We start from the raw sequence: 13,847 nt of genomic DNA on the forward strand, positions 1-13,847 counted from the left end.
GGCAATGCCAGCCCTCCCCTGAGCACCAGGGACAGCTAGGGAAAGCCCCCAGGGTCTCCAGGGCTCAGGATGTGGAGAAAGAGAAGACCGCACCAGGGGCGGGTGCTCTCCTGCCCATTGGCCTACGCAGCCCCAAATAAGCATCTGCCTGTGGTTCTAGGGGGAAGGGTGGTGGAGAGCCTCCCTGGGAGGCAAGGGCGCAAATCAGGGGCAGGTAAGTGGCCGTGCCCCAAGGCTCCGCACCTGGCTCCGGGTGGCCACGCAGTCCCCGACCTGGCGGCTCTCAAGGCCCGGCTCGCGGGCTAACAGGCCTTCTGCCTCACCCCCACCCGCAAGCTCTTCGGGCCGGTGCTCGTTCCCTCCCTCCGGTCTTCACTTTCCCTTCCAACTGAAAGCTCCGCAGTCGCCCCCAGAGAAGATACGCTTCTATTCACACCCAAGGGACGACTCCACGGGCCCCCGGCGGGTCCGCGAGCTGGGCACGCCAGGGTCTGCCCGGCGTCGACCCTCAGGCAGCACCCGTGAAGGCGGACGAGGACCGATCGGGCCGGGAACAATGGCAGAACCACCATCACAGCAATGCAGGCGCCGCGGGCCCCGGCCCAGCCCGGCCCTGACCCTGTTCCGACCGGCCCCGGCTGGGTCCTGGGCCCCGGGGACGTCAGTCTGGAGTTCGCCCACGCACGGAGCAGGGTCCGCAGGCCGGCCAGAGGCGGGGGCCGAGGGGCGAGCCGGGCCCCCGAAGGGCGGCGAGACCGGAGGGCGCGGGAGGCCTTGCAGGACCCGCGAGGGGGCGGGCGCGGGGCTCAGGCCTAAGGGGGGCGAGGCGCGGGGATGGAGGTAGGTGGGGAGGAGTTGGAGAGACTGGGAGTTGGGAGTGTGGACTGGGCGGTGGGGAGGAGCGGGGAGGTAGGCCCGGGTTTGGGAGGTGGGGAGGGGCCGGGGGCAAGGAGGTCGGGGACTGGGGATGGGGAGGATTGGCGTGGGAGGGGCTAGAGAGGGGCCGGGTGCGGGAAGAGGAGGAGGGGCCGGGGGCTGGGGAGGGATTGGCGTGGGAGGGGGCTGGGGAGGGGCCGGGGGCGGGGAGGGAGGGTGAGGGGCGGGCGGGCCAGGCGGCCGAGCGCAGGCCCCGCCCCGCGGGCCTCCGGGGAAGTTTGCTCTGGGGCTGGCGCGCGGAGAGGCTGAGAGGGTCGGGCCGAGGACCAGCGACAGGCACTCGGCGCCGAGCGCGGTGTCCGGACTACCCGAGCTGCATTCCCGCGGCCCGGGTACGAGCCCCAAGTCTCCCGATTACCCTGGTGTCCCAGCCTAGGCCGCATGTGAGCGGAGGACGGAGCCCGAAGCACCCTTTCCAGATGGAGGTGAGCGGGCGGGGCCGGGGGCGCCGGTCCCGGGGGTGCGGTGGGGGCGGCCGACCCACTGTTCACATTGAATTCCAGCAGATCCCGGGCGCGACAGGAGCCTGTGCGGGCGAGCGCACCACTTGGGCGTCACCCCCTCCTCCAGCCCATACATTTCGGTGACCTCGCCACGGCTCCGGGACAGGGGGTGGCTCCGTTTTAGCTGCTGTTGGAGCAGTCAGAACAGCTGCGTCTTAATAACCCGAAGGGAAGAGAGGTGGCTCTTCAAGAAGACGCTCCACCCGTGGTTTTCCTGTGACAATTAAAAAGTTAGGCGCCCTCCCAGGATGGAGACTTCACATTATGGCGAACTGGGGACTCGGGGGGTGTGTGGTTGCGGTTCTACTGGGGAAAAAATCTTTCTTTTTAATTACATTTCCCAGAAAATTCCATTTTTCCTTCTATTTCTGAAATGAGGCAAGCAGGGCCGGTCAGAATCCCTCAAGAAGATAAAGGACGTACAATGCAATAATGAGGCACCCACGGAAAATCAGTATGCCACATTCATAACTGGGATACAGCCCGGAGAAAGGGCAGGACAAGGCCTTGGGCCGGATGCTGGGAACTTGGGCGAGCTTCGCCTTTTCAGCCACCCCGTCTGCAAATGGTCAGTGTCTCTCTCTGGCACTGGATATTCCCAGTGACATTTCCTGGTGGGTTTTTATATTTAGATGTAAGAGGGGGGCTTCTTATTTGATTTTTAAAGGGAGCACGCTTTGCTATGCAGGTAAAGGGGAGCAGTGTGAACACAGGGTTCTCCAGGAAGATGTTTTGAAAATGGAAGGTCCTTGCTGCACCTGGAGCTGAGGCTCTGAGTGCTTCCAGAATTAGGCATCTTTTTGAGTCTGGGCCTTAGAGGTGGCAGACACTGTTCTGAATTTTTTTCAACATTCTTTTCTTTCTTAATGAAAATCTTGCAGGCACTGTTAAATCTAGGAATTATGAGACGTCTAGAAAGAGCCAGGGCAGTAGGTTCTGCAGAACTGTGACTAACAAGGATGGCTGTGCCCACAGCTGGTAGAGGTGGCGGGCGTCGGGGGCGGGGGGTGTTGTGCTCAGGAGCGGCGGAAGTGTCTGGACCCACAATTTCTCTCTCAGCTGATGCAGAGCTCTGAACCAGAATGAATAATGCCGCCGTCCACAGAAGGACCACACGTTGGGTTTTCTCAGGAACAGGTCGTGTCGCGCCTGCTGTCTACTGCCTTTGTCACCTGAGGGCAGAGACCTAATGTGCGAAGTCAGCCCTGAGGAACCTCCCCTCCCATGTGGGCAGAATGATTTCTCAGCCAGTTTTCTCTTTGAAAACATTGCTTTCCTTTTTGCATTTGGGAATTTCCCTAAGTGCATGACTCTCCTAATTTTCTGCCACTTGTGGATTGTTGGAACCCCCATTTCCTGTAGAAGGAGCCTTAAGTATTGGCTAAATGACTTTCACAAAATTCTGGGACTGCGTTTCCTTCCTCTGGAAATTCTAACTCGTTTAATTCCATGATATCGCTTCCATGTTCCTACAGATGCTTCAGTATCTACGGCATATGCGTGTATTTTTATTTTTAAAAGTGTGAGAATTTGAACGGGCCATCATCTTGAAAATCTGAGGGTCTCTCTACTACAGAACCCTTTTTTCTGCCAGGACTTTGGGTCGTGACTCAGGTGCCGTGACACATAGCCAGCCAGGCACCCACAGACAGAACAGGTTAATGCCTTAGCCAAAACCTACCTATTTTCTCACATTTGGCTTAGTGATTCCTTTATTAGGTTTGGAGCCACTCCATATTATTTCTTTGCTATATGTTTTCTGCGCCATTAATTAATTGCCTTAAGAGATTTTTGTAGGGGCCGGCCTACGGCCGAGGCTGAATCCCACTATGGCTGAACACCGCCCTTCCACTGTAGCTGACCAATGCCCTAAGATGGCGCCCGCTTCCTGGGCGCCACCCTTCCTGGTTTGGTGGCATTAGCATAAGGAAGTTGCTCCTATAGGCTTGCCCCATGCTTCCGCACTCGTGCTCAACTCATGCAGAAGGCATGCTACCAATCAGCTTAAAGGTCACGCATGATCTTGATCACCATAGGCCAGCTTCCTTTATATAAGGCATAAGCTGGAAAGAGAAGGACTCTCTCTGTCTCTCTGTCTCTCTCTCCCTCCTCCTCTCTCTCCTCTCATCTCATTCTTCCTCTCACTCACTCCCTCCGGCTGTTGCTTCTTCTCACTCACCTTCTCCCGACCTTCCGAGCAACAATAAAGAACTGAAGTGAACCAGGTCTGTGTACGTATCGCTGTCGTCACCGCCACAAGGAGCGAATGTGATAGATTTTCATAAGCGCTTGGAGATGATACGATATCCTGAGTGGAATCTGGTCTGGTTTCAGTTAATACATTTCAGTGATTGTTCTTACAGTGACTGGCCACACAGTCACTTTTGTTTTGTTTTGTTTTTTTCACTCCATTTTTAAGAAATTGCAGCTGCATATGTAAGAGCGCAGGCAAGAGGCCGGTCAGGTAAATCAGGGACAAGGTTGTATGGTGTAGCATATGGTCCCCAGTGGGGCAATCTGGCATCTGGTCAGCACCGTGAATGGAGAGAGAGTCCTGAGTCAGTCAGCCAGGCTGTCTGGCCCTGAAGACGCCGCTCCATTCCTCGGGCATGAGGACTTTCCATTTGTTTCAGGAAAGCCCCCAGATTAACACTCCAGCATTCTGGTAGCATACTAGCCATTTGGCCCTAAAGCATGCTGGTGACACTCTTGTCACCATCTAGATGAAGAGCAGAGGGAAAGGGGTTGAAAGGAGCTTGCTTAAAAAGCAAAGAGAGTAAGCCCTCCTGTGTCAGAAGCAGTTCCCTTCTGGTGGGCCGGCTGGGCACCCGGAAGAGCCCCACCGAGGCAGGCTCTGGGCTCCAGGGTTAACCCTGAGCCTTGCTGACCTAGGCGATACCTTGCGGAAAAGCCACTGGTAGCAGAAAGCCTGACGGTAGTCATGAGCTCATAGGAGCTCTGTTACTGGGCCTGGAGCACAGCGCAGCCTGCAAGGCTGTGTGTGAAGCCTCCCGCCTGGACCACCTCTGAAAGCAGAGTGAGGTCGCCTAGGAAATCTGCAGCGAGGGAAAACGCTCTCAGCAGAGGAATTTGCTGGGCACAGAGCAATGGCCACTCACCAGTTCCTTTCTAAATTCTTTTAAGCAAGCAAAAATCTTGACTTTCCAAGAAATGTTGCCTGTTGGCCAATGCTTAGTGCTTTAATTGAGCTTGGAGGATGAACTATTTGATTCCCCGGGAGGACATGCCTTTTAAAGCACAACAGCCTACATCTGGCCGGGAGAAATTTCCCACTGTCTTACTGCGCTTTTCTTCTTTGCCTTTGCAGAGTGGGGGAGGGATGGAGACAGACCCCAGACTGTGGAAATATTTTCCTTAATTTTTTTCTTCTTTTTATAGTTTGTTTATTTTTCAAATTGACGCGTGTAGGGAGTTAATGGCCAGCCTAGAAAGCACATCTGGAACTCATCGGCCAACCCAGACTCGCCCCTCCCCAGGGACGTGCGCACCCCGTAGGAGTGGAGGGGAGGGACACATGACTGGAACAGCAGGGTCTGACCTGGGTGACACACAGGGAGCCACCTTCGTGAAAGCGTTTATTCCTTCTCAGCAAAAAGATAAACTGCTGGTGTTGAAAAGCCTTGAGGATCCCGATTTAATGGCGAAGTGCAGTCTTCCTAGATAATGGTGTTTGGTAAGTAATCTCAGGGCTGCTCAGGTGCAATGCAGGCACCCCTCACTCACGGTGGGTGAGGCAGAGGGTGCTGCAGGGGTCGAGGCCACCTGAGTGCAGCTCTTAGGGGTGCAGCCCTGCCAATGAACCCAAACCAGGCCTGCTCACGGGTGTGGCCTCTGGGAATCTGGAAGGCCACAGTGAGCACAAGCACCCCTATCCTGTCTCCCGTCCCACGCCCCAGCTCTCTGAAGACATACAGATGGTCGGCACTGGTCACATTTCCCAGCATCAGGCCTCATGGAAATTAAGCAGTGATCAGGTTTCTATGAGTTAAAGGCAGGTGGTGGCTGCTACAATCCCCAGACACTCATCTTTTAAAATAAAACAAAATGTGAGTGTTTCTGTGTAAATCCTGCTCTCGGTGGGGACTTGAGCTCCCCACAAACACCAGTTTGCAGGAGGGCTGGCTGAGCTCTGAGCCCCTGCAAAGACTGTCCACATCAAAGCCCATCCTGGACACCAGCACCAGTGCTCAGAAATCCAGTGTCCCAAGGAGATACAGGTGGGTTCTCACCGTGAGGATGCCCTCCACGGCCCTCGGAGCACTGGTTCACAGCGTGTGAGCCCTGGCGTGGAGGCCACCCCATGTCCATAGACGAAGACAGTGGCCCATTTGTCCACATGATGGGAACAACACAGTGGAGTCACTGCCCCCCCCAACATCTGCGCACGGGACTGGCACCAGTGTGCAGCCAGGAGGGAGGCGCCAGGGCCAGTGGGTACCTCAGCCCTCCGTTTATGTGGAGTCTGGAACAGGCTGCACTACTCAAGGGAGTGAGAAGCCCAGCTGGTGGTCCCATGGGGTGGGGAGTGGCTACAGGGCCTGAGCTTGGGGTGCTGCGTCAGGGCCCTTCTCTGTGGGTTGGAACAGGCTCTTGCCAGGAGTGCAGTGCCCAGCACGGGCACTGGCTGGCCGTGCAGGATGGATGTGCCAGGGAGGCCTGGTGTCCCACCTTGCCCTGAGCAGGGCTGGAAGGCTCTTGGAGATTTGGCGTGGAGAGGGGGCACTGCCTTCTTCCCGAAAACTCGAGGTCTGTGCTGCACCCCCACATGGTGGAACCGAACTCCTCTGAGATGCTTTGGCCACACAGAACGATGCTCAGACGCACCCAAAATCAGTCTGGCCTTTTGCCCAGCACTAAACTGTCCAGATGGGGCCGACTTTCTAATGCTGATAATCCAAGGAAAGGCAGCTTTTAGATTCTAAACAGAGTGGGATACCTTCTAGTTACCCAAAATGTGCAGAATCACACTTCATAATGTCCTGAAAAATTATGCCTCTTGAGTGATGAGTATTTAATTGTGGGAAATGACAGATCAAGTATAAATGGGAACATATGTCCACCGTCCATACCCCCGGTTCTGGCGGGCCCCCGGCACAGGCCCTCTGCCGCACTGTGGCGGTGCTCCTGCTGCTCAGCTCTCACTGCTCGCTTGCTCTTCTGCTCTGCTCGGTTCCATCAACTCTGCACCTGCAGGGAGAGAAGAAGAAGATGCGGGTTGGTGTGGACTTCCTCCTCTCTTACCCCTGTGAATCGGGTCCAGCAGTTTCACGGGGACTCACCTCTCCGTGCTGTGTGAACAGTCACGGGCTGGGGGTGTCTGGCGGGGCTGGGAGGTGTGTAAGTCACCGTGGAGTCTTCCTGAAGACAAGCTTTGGATGTTCTGGGCATTCTGACCCTTTCAGAAGTGATGCCTGGAGCTCTCCTCCCCAGCTTGGTTGTAAATTCACGTGTGATGTCTGCTCCTCATTCCTTTAGGGACTACTGGTGTGTTCTTATGATTCAGACTGCTCGGGTGCCAACTCAGTTACCTTCATGACTCAGCATGTTAACCACTGATGTGCCATTATTGCTTCTGAGACAGAAACCCCTGATGGGGGTGCCGATGTCCCCGAGACATCTTGCGGCAAACTGGATGTGGCGTAGTGGAGGGGTGTCCACCTGGACATGGCAGCAGGCCACCTGGCATGGGGAGCACATGGAGGCCCTTGGCCAGCTGGCGAGCTCACTGTTGTGCTTGGGGCACCAGGTGCTGCTCCCTCAACTCCAGGGGGTGACATGGAGCATTTCTCTTCCCTACCCTGCCTGTGCCTGTTCCACAGCAGGCACACATGTGGTGCGGGATGGTGCTGCCCGCCTGGGGATGCTGCGCCTCGCTCAGCAGGAGGTGTGACCCTGGGGCCTGATGCTAATGGGCTACCTGTCCTGTGCCTTCGAGGCCCAGGGCCCAGCTGGCAAAGCTGGGCATGGGTTCTCCACTCACGGGCAGTTAGGGATGAGTGGATAAGCAGCGATAATTTACTTATTAATTAGCCTCATGAACATGTGAATGCTCACTGGAACATGCAGGTGCTGTGAGTCTGTGTTAAGTAAGCCTCTCCAGGCAGAAGGCTCAGAGACTATCAGCTGCCATAACTATTTCTAACCTTTAAGAGACAACTTGCAATTTGTTTTAAAAAGTGTTACACAGCCTCAGAGAAAAGTCAGCAGACGCTGGGCAGGAAGAATCTGACCTGGGGCTTGAAGGACAGACAAGATTTAAATGAAAATGGAGGGGGTGCTGGGGGAAAGCTGCCATCGAGCGGCCTGTCCAACTCTGGGCCCCTGCAGACAAAGTCTGTTGTCCTTGCTGGGACACCGTCCAAACTGGTGGGGAGCCCTGCCTTCTGCGCAAGGCAGCAAGGTGCCCTTGGCCTGCGTAGGCCATGGTTGGGATGGTGGGTTGCAGTGTCCTATGTGGCCTCCAGGGGCTCACTGTAATGGGGGAGATGCTGGCAGGTCCCCCCAGCCCTTCATCATCAGCCCAGCCTTGGAATTTGCCTGCTCCTCCCTTTGGAAGTTACAGAAGTTTCTGCCACTCTTGACATTCAGGCTGACCCCCAAGTCCTCTGCGGCCTCAGACAGCTGTCACGGGGGCTGAGAACGGGCCAGGGGGCAGTTCCAGGCAGAGCACAGGCATCGGCTCAGACACTGGGGCCTGTGCGTTTCCAGAACACGCAGCACATGGAAGCTCCCAGACGTGGAAGAGATCGCTGTGAAGACGTGGAGGACTCCCCCTTCCCAATCTCCAGAACCCCAGCTCCCCAGGCTGGTGGAAGTGGGCCCGAGGGCGGGGAGCCCTGGCCGGAGCCCCCATTCCTCTTCCAGAGAGCAGCTGCCGCGCTGAGCCCTGCTCCCTCCAGGGACCGAGGCCCTCTCTGGCCCTGACCGGCACCTGGGAATGAGCTCAGTGGTGGGCGAGGACTTCAGACCCCACCACACCCCAAAATGCAGAGCCCAGATGTCCATGTATCTTTGAGCCAAGCTCAGATCTATGACTTAAACATCACAAAAGTGAAAAAGAAAATCGCCACTGGATATACACAGCAGGCTGTTCCGAATTCACCTCATTTGCTCTTAATTAAATAGTCCTTTTAGTTGAAAAGCAGTGAGTCCACGGAGAGCTGTGTCTCTGGTAGCTGGTCTGCACCACTGTGGATGTCACAGGAGGCGATGAGCATCACCATGGTGAGGGTGCAGAGACCCAGATGGGGGCAACGGTACAACTCAGCCATCGAGGGCCTGGCCCTTGGGCTCCCTGCCTTCACTATCTCACTAGTGCTCCCGGGTTGTCACTGTAGTGCATGTGCGCTGAGTTAGTTTTCGGAGTTTAGACGCTGTATCTAAACTGAATTTAAGCCATACTCAAAGCCTGTGTGCTGCCCCTTGCTTTTTCCTCCTCTGATTGCAGGAGAAACTGATGCCACTTTTACAGGCTTGTGTTCCCTCCAGCCTTTGTTTGCTCCATGCTCAGCTGCTCACCAGAGAAGCAGCCACGTGGGCTGTGCGTGGCCTTAGGCTGGCCCTTCCTCGGCCACGTGGCCCAGCCTCAGGGCTCTGTGCCAGACACAGCTGGGGGGCCATTTGGACCCAGTCTCTGGCCCTGGCCCTGGAGCCAGAGGATACCATCAGTGAGGTGGGTGCTGCCCACAGTGTCACTCCGGACTCACCAGGAAGGTTTCAGAAATCAGGCAGGTGCCATGTGGAGTCCATCTTTTTTGTCCTAAAATAACCCTGATTTTCTCCCGGTGACTGGGTGTAACGGGTTACCGTTATTGGACTGGACAGAGTTTCAAAGTGCCGTGAGGCTTCTGGATAGAAGTTTTATTTGGGTCTGTATGTCATCGTTACCCGAGTGAGTGGCTGTGGCACTCATGCACAGTTTCCCTCCTGGGCAGCTGCAGACTCCAAGGTGCTTGCTTCGGTCCCAGTTACCTGGGAGGGGCCCTCTCCAGGCCCTTACACCACCGGCCATCCAAATGTTTCAGCATTTTGGTGCCTTTCTCCAGCTTCTTTGTTGCTGCCTCTCTTATGCGGAGGTACTTTATCTCTGGCGTCCCCCTCTGATCTTTCTGCAGGAGCCTGTACTCAGCACCGGCTGGGGCCTGGCCTGGGTCTCTGATGAAGCCTGAGCTGCTGTGCTTTCCCTGGAGATGGACGTTCCCAGGGCGCCCTCTGCCGGATCCTGGAGGCAACCACTGTGAGTTCCAAGTGATGGCGACCGTCCTGTCAGCGCTCCCCAGACTTTCCCCCTGGAATGAGACCCTGCACCAGCATTACAACTACGTGAGCAAGCTGGAGTGCAGGCTGAGACGCCCTTGAGGGCACTCACCACTGTGCTGTTCTTGATCATCTGCAGCTTTATCATCTATGTTTTTGATTGCCATATGGAAAAACAGTAAATTTCACAACCGCATGTACTTCTTCATTGGCAACCTGGCTCTCTCTGACCTGCTGGCCAGCATTGCTTACAAGGTCAACATTCTGATGTCAGGCAAGAGGACACTGAGCCTGTCCCCAACTGTGTGGTTCCTGCGGGAAGGCAGCATGTTCATGGCCCTCGGAGCGTCCACCTGCAGCTAGCTGGCCATTGCTATCGAGTGGCACTTGACCATGATCAAAATGAGGCCTTACAACACCAACAAGAGGCACCGTGTCTTTCTCCTGATCGGGATGTGCTGGCTCATTGCTCTCTCGCTGGGTGCCTTGCCCATCCTGGGCTGGAACTGCCTGCACCACCTCCCGGACTGCTCCACCATCCTGCCCCTCTATTCCAAGACATACATCGCCTTCTGCATCAGCATCTTCACGGCCGTCCTGGTGACCATCGCGGTCCTGTACGCGCGCATCTACTTCCTGGTGAAGTCCAGCAGCCGCAGGGTGGCCAGCCCCCACAACTTGGAGCGCTCCCTGGCCCTGCTGTGGACCGTGGTGATTGTGGTGACCGTGTTCATCGCCTGCTGGGCCCCACTCTTCATTCTCTGTCTCATCGAAGTGGCCTGTGAGGTGAAGCAGTGCGCCGTCCTGTTCAAGGCCCAGTGGTTCATTGTGCTGGCTGTGCTCAACTCGGCCATGAACCCCTTCATCTACACACTGGCCAGTAAGGAGATACGGCGAGCTTCCCTGTGGCTGGTGTGCGCCTGCCTGCTCAGGGGCCAGGGTGCCCGCTCCTCACCTGCCCGCCCCGTGCTCCACCCCAGCCGAAGCAAATCCAGCGGTAGCAATAATAGCAGCCCCTCCCCAAAGAACAAGGAAGACCCTTCGCAAACAGCTGCCTAGCCTTGCATAACAGACAGAAACGAGACTCTGCACAACAGCACCCTTTGCTAGTGAGGGCGTTTGCCCCCCGGAGCAGGGTCTTCCAACCCCTGGCTCTGCAGCTGCGACCTTATTTATTGCAGGCCTCTTGTCTGGGGCTCTTCCAGAGCTGTGAACAGGACGTTTAATTTGTCAGCAATTAATGTCTGCCCAGTGTGGACATCTGTCAAGGAGGGGACCCAAGGACTTGCCAGTCCTCTGCAGTGTAGACAGCATGCCCTGTCTGATTCAGCTCCAGAATCTTCTGGAGGTGCCCAGCTGCTGCCCTCATCAGCAGCCCAGCTGCTGCCTCCCCCTGATGCCCAGAGAGGGAAGGAGGAGGGCACACGGTGCCCGGGGTGTGTCCCCATGTGGGCACAGTATGTGGCAGCTGCACGCTGTGCCGACTGCATGGACCGTGTGCTGTGTATTCGCCACGTCTGTACTGCGGATTGCTCGTGTTCCCAGTGTCCACTGCTGGTACACGTGGGAGCTGCCAGCACAGCTATGTAACAGGCTGGCCAAGTAGTTTCTGATGGAAGGACAGGAGTAAGGATGCAGGGCGATCGAGGTGGACATGCCGGCCCATTTCTCAGACTGACAGGAAGTCTGGTGTTAAGCAGGTTTTGGATGCCCAAATTCCCATAAAGCGGGTTTGTCCGCAGCTGGTCTCAGATGCAGGGGTCTGACCCCAAACAATCCCAAGACACCCTGACATCTGACAGATCCTGGAGAAAACCCCCAAGCTCAACAGTGTCTGACCCCAAGGGGGCTGCTTCGCTTCTGTCATGTGTCTCTGCAGAGTCATAAACTCATCCAAAATCCAAGTTAGACAGATTACATGATTGTTTTGGGGTTTTTCCAAATCACAGAAAAGCCAGCCAGGGTCTTCCAGCAGCCTGTGTCCCCAGAGAACCCGGAGAGGACCTGCGAGGGGGAGCTGGAGGACGGACGCCCGGCCTGTGTCACCTCCAGCTTGCAGAAGCAGCCTTCTGTGTACGTGGGCACTTTGGCCACGAGTGCAGTGGGCAGTTTCTTTTGAAGTCGTGGAGGCCTACGAGATGGCACTGTGATCTTTTGTTGAGTTTGATTCTGTATCAGAAAAGCACCAAGTCGGCACCACCCCCCGCCCCGCCGCCCCATGTGGTCACAGCTGAATCACTGGGGCTGTGAGCGTCTCCCGGCTTCTCGAAAGCTGACCCTGACAGGCACTCTTAGAGCAGCTGAAGCATCAGACGAGGCTCCGGCTCAGCATTTGTCAGAGGAATGTAACGATGCTCTAAGCTTACTTTTTAATGGAGGTTGACCCTGTATCTTCACCTTAGCAGGGATTAGTTAGAAGGCATTTTGTCCTTCCCAAGGACTTGGCAAGCCACACACATGCATGAAGGGGAGCACACACATGTGTAGAGCTCCCACTGACACAGAGCTGACATGCTGAGCTCTTTGGGAAGCAAAAACGAGACAACCTTCAAGAGGATTCTTAGTTGGGTAAACCCACATCATAGCTCTTAGAGATTTTTAGGTTCGATGAGAAATTTGCCTGAGTAAAAAGGGGAAGAGAAATCTTCATTTAATTTTTGAAGAGAAATTGACTCCCATTTGTTCCCCGATGCCAGTGCCTCTCAATGAGGAACATTTCCGTGGGGCCCAGGGGATCCCCATGTACTGACCAAAGACTGTCCTCATTTTTGTTACTGATGAGATAAATCCTATTTATAAGGAGATGCTTACCAGTGGCATTTTTCACCTTCTTTAACATCACTGAAAAGGAGCTTCTCTTATCAAATAGCTTGAGAAAACCCACGGCATTTCTAGAAAAGTTAAGCATTAGTGTGCACTGGGTTAAGAAAACAGAGCAGGACCAGAATGTTGGTGTTACACTTTCACGTAGGTAACAAAATGACTTTAGAGCTTCCTAGCTGAAGGGCTTTTGGGATCTCTGGCTAATATTTGTAACACCTTGCACCATAACCCCAAATCCCTTTTAAGATAACACAAAAATTTCAAGCAATCTGAATGAAAAATACTTGTGTTCATTTGACATATGCCAAAAAAAAAACCAAGGATCAACTTTAATAACAACGTGTCATTCATACGTATGTCTGTCCATTCATACACATACCCCAGGGCCGGACAGCACTGAGGTGATTCACAGCCGTAGGGAACTAGTGCATTCAATCTCATTCACTTAGTGGCCTTCACTGTGTCCCATGTATGTTTTTTAAAAAAGTAAAAAACCAAAAAGCCTTTGTTTAAACCTGTTGTTGGGAGTCATTGTAGGGGGCTAGCCCTATGGTGTGCGGAACCCAGCCTGGGTTCCTGACTGCTCCCAGGGTCTCTCCAGGACCAAACCACTCCTGGAGCCTCAGTGACCCTACCGTCCTACACCTCCACCAAAACAGTGGGTGGCAGTGCGGCTTTGGGTATCAGGGTGCATGCTGCCAATATTAGCAGGCCAGCCTGCTTTGGGGAGGGTCAGTAGAGTGCCATTCGTTAGGGAAAGGGTTGGAGGTCGTGGCAGGCAATGTACAGCTGAAACAGCTGCGATGTTCCGTTCTGCCCCATTTGCAACAGGAGAGAAGAGTTCAGAACCAGCCCCTTGGAGGGATGCTCCTTACAAATGGTGTTTTGTTTAGCCTGTGTCTGTGTGTCCACCCTGTGCTTGACATAGAGAGGCTAGTGCTCCACGTAACTGGTGTGGCGGTGCCCCAGCATGGCCAAGGACTGCAGCCTTCTGCCACTTTTGGTTCTGCCCAAGGCTGACTACGCAGAAGGTGAGCACAAAGTCCCATCAGGAATACTTCTGCCAAGCTGCCGCTTTCAATCAACACCTCTGGTAGATGGGCCCTGGCTTTGCTGTGATTGATGGGGTTTTAAGGGGTGTCCTGGGAACAGCAGAGTGCCTGTTTTCTGTGCAAAGGCTTCAGAACCCCCTCCTCTTCTTTGTGAGGCGATACAAGATGCACCACCCAGATGAGAGACTTTTCACAAATCCTTTATTGCCCACAGACTTATATCAACAGTCATTTAAACAGTTAACAATATAGAAAC

The 13,847-nt window shown here is 54.9% G+C and overlaps 1 pseudogene; it reads left to right on the forward strand.

Moving 5' to 3' along the window:
- Positions 1 to 1,144: 1,144 nt before the first annotated feature.
- On the forward strand, positions 1,145 to 12,441 carry LOC118910984 (sphingosine 1-phosphate receptor 3-like; annotated as a pseudogene).
- Positions 12,442 to 13,847: the final 1,406 nt, after the last annotated feature.

This window comes from Manis pentadactyla, chromosome 3 (genome assembly GCF_030020395.1).
Source record: "Manis pentadactyla isolate mManPen7 chromosome 3, mManPen7.hap1, whole genome shotgun sequence".
Taxonomy (NCBI): Eukaryota; Metazoa; Chordata; class Mammalia; order Pholidota; family Manidae; genus Manis; species Manis pentadactyla.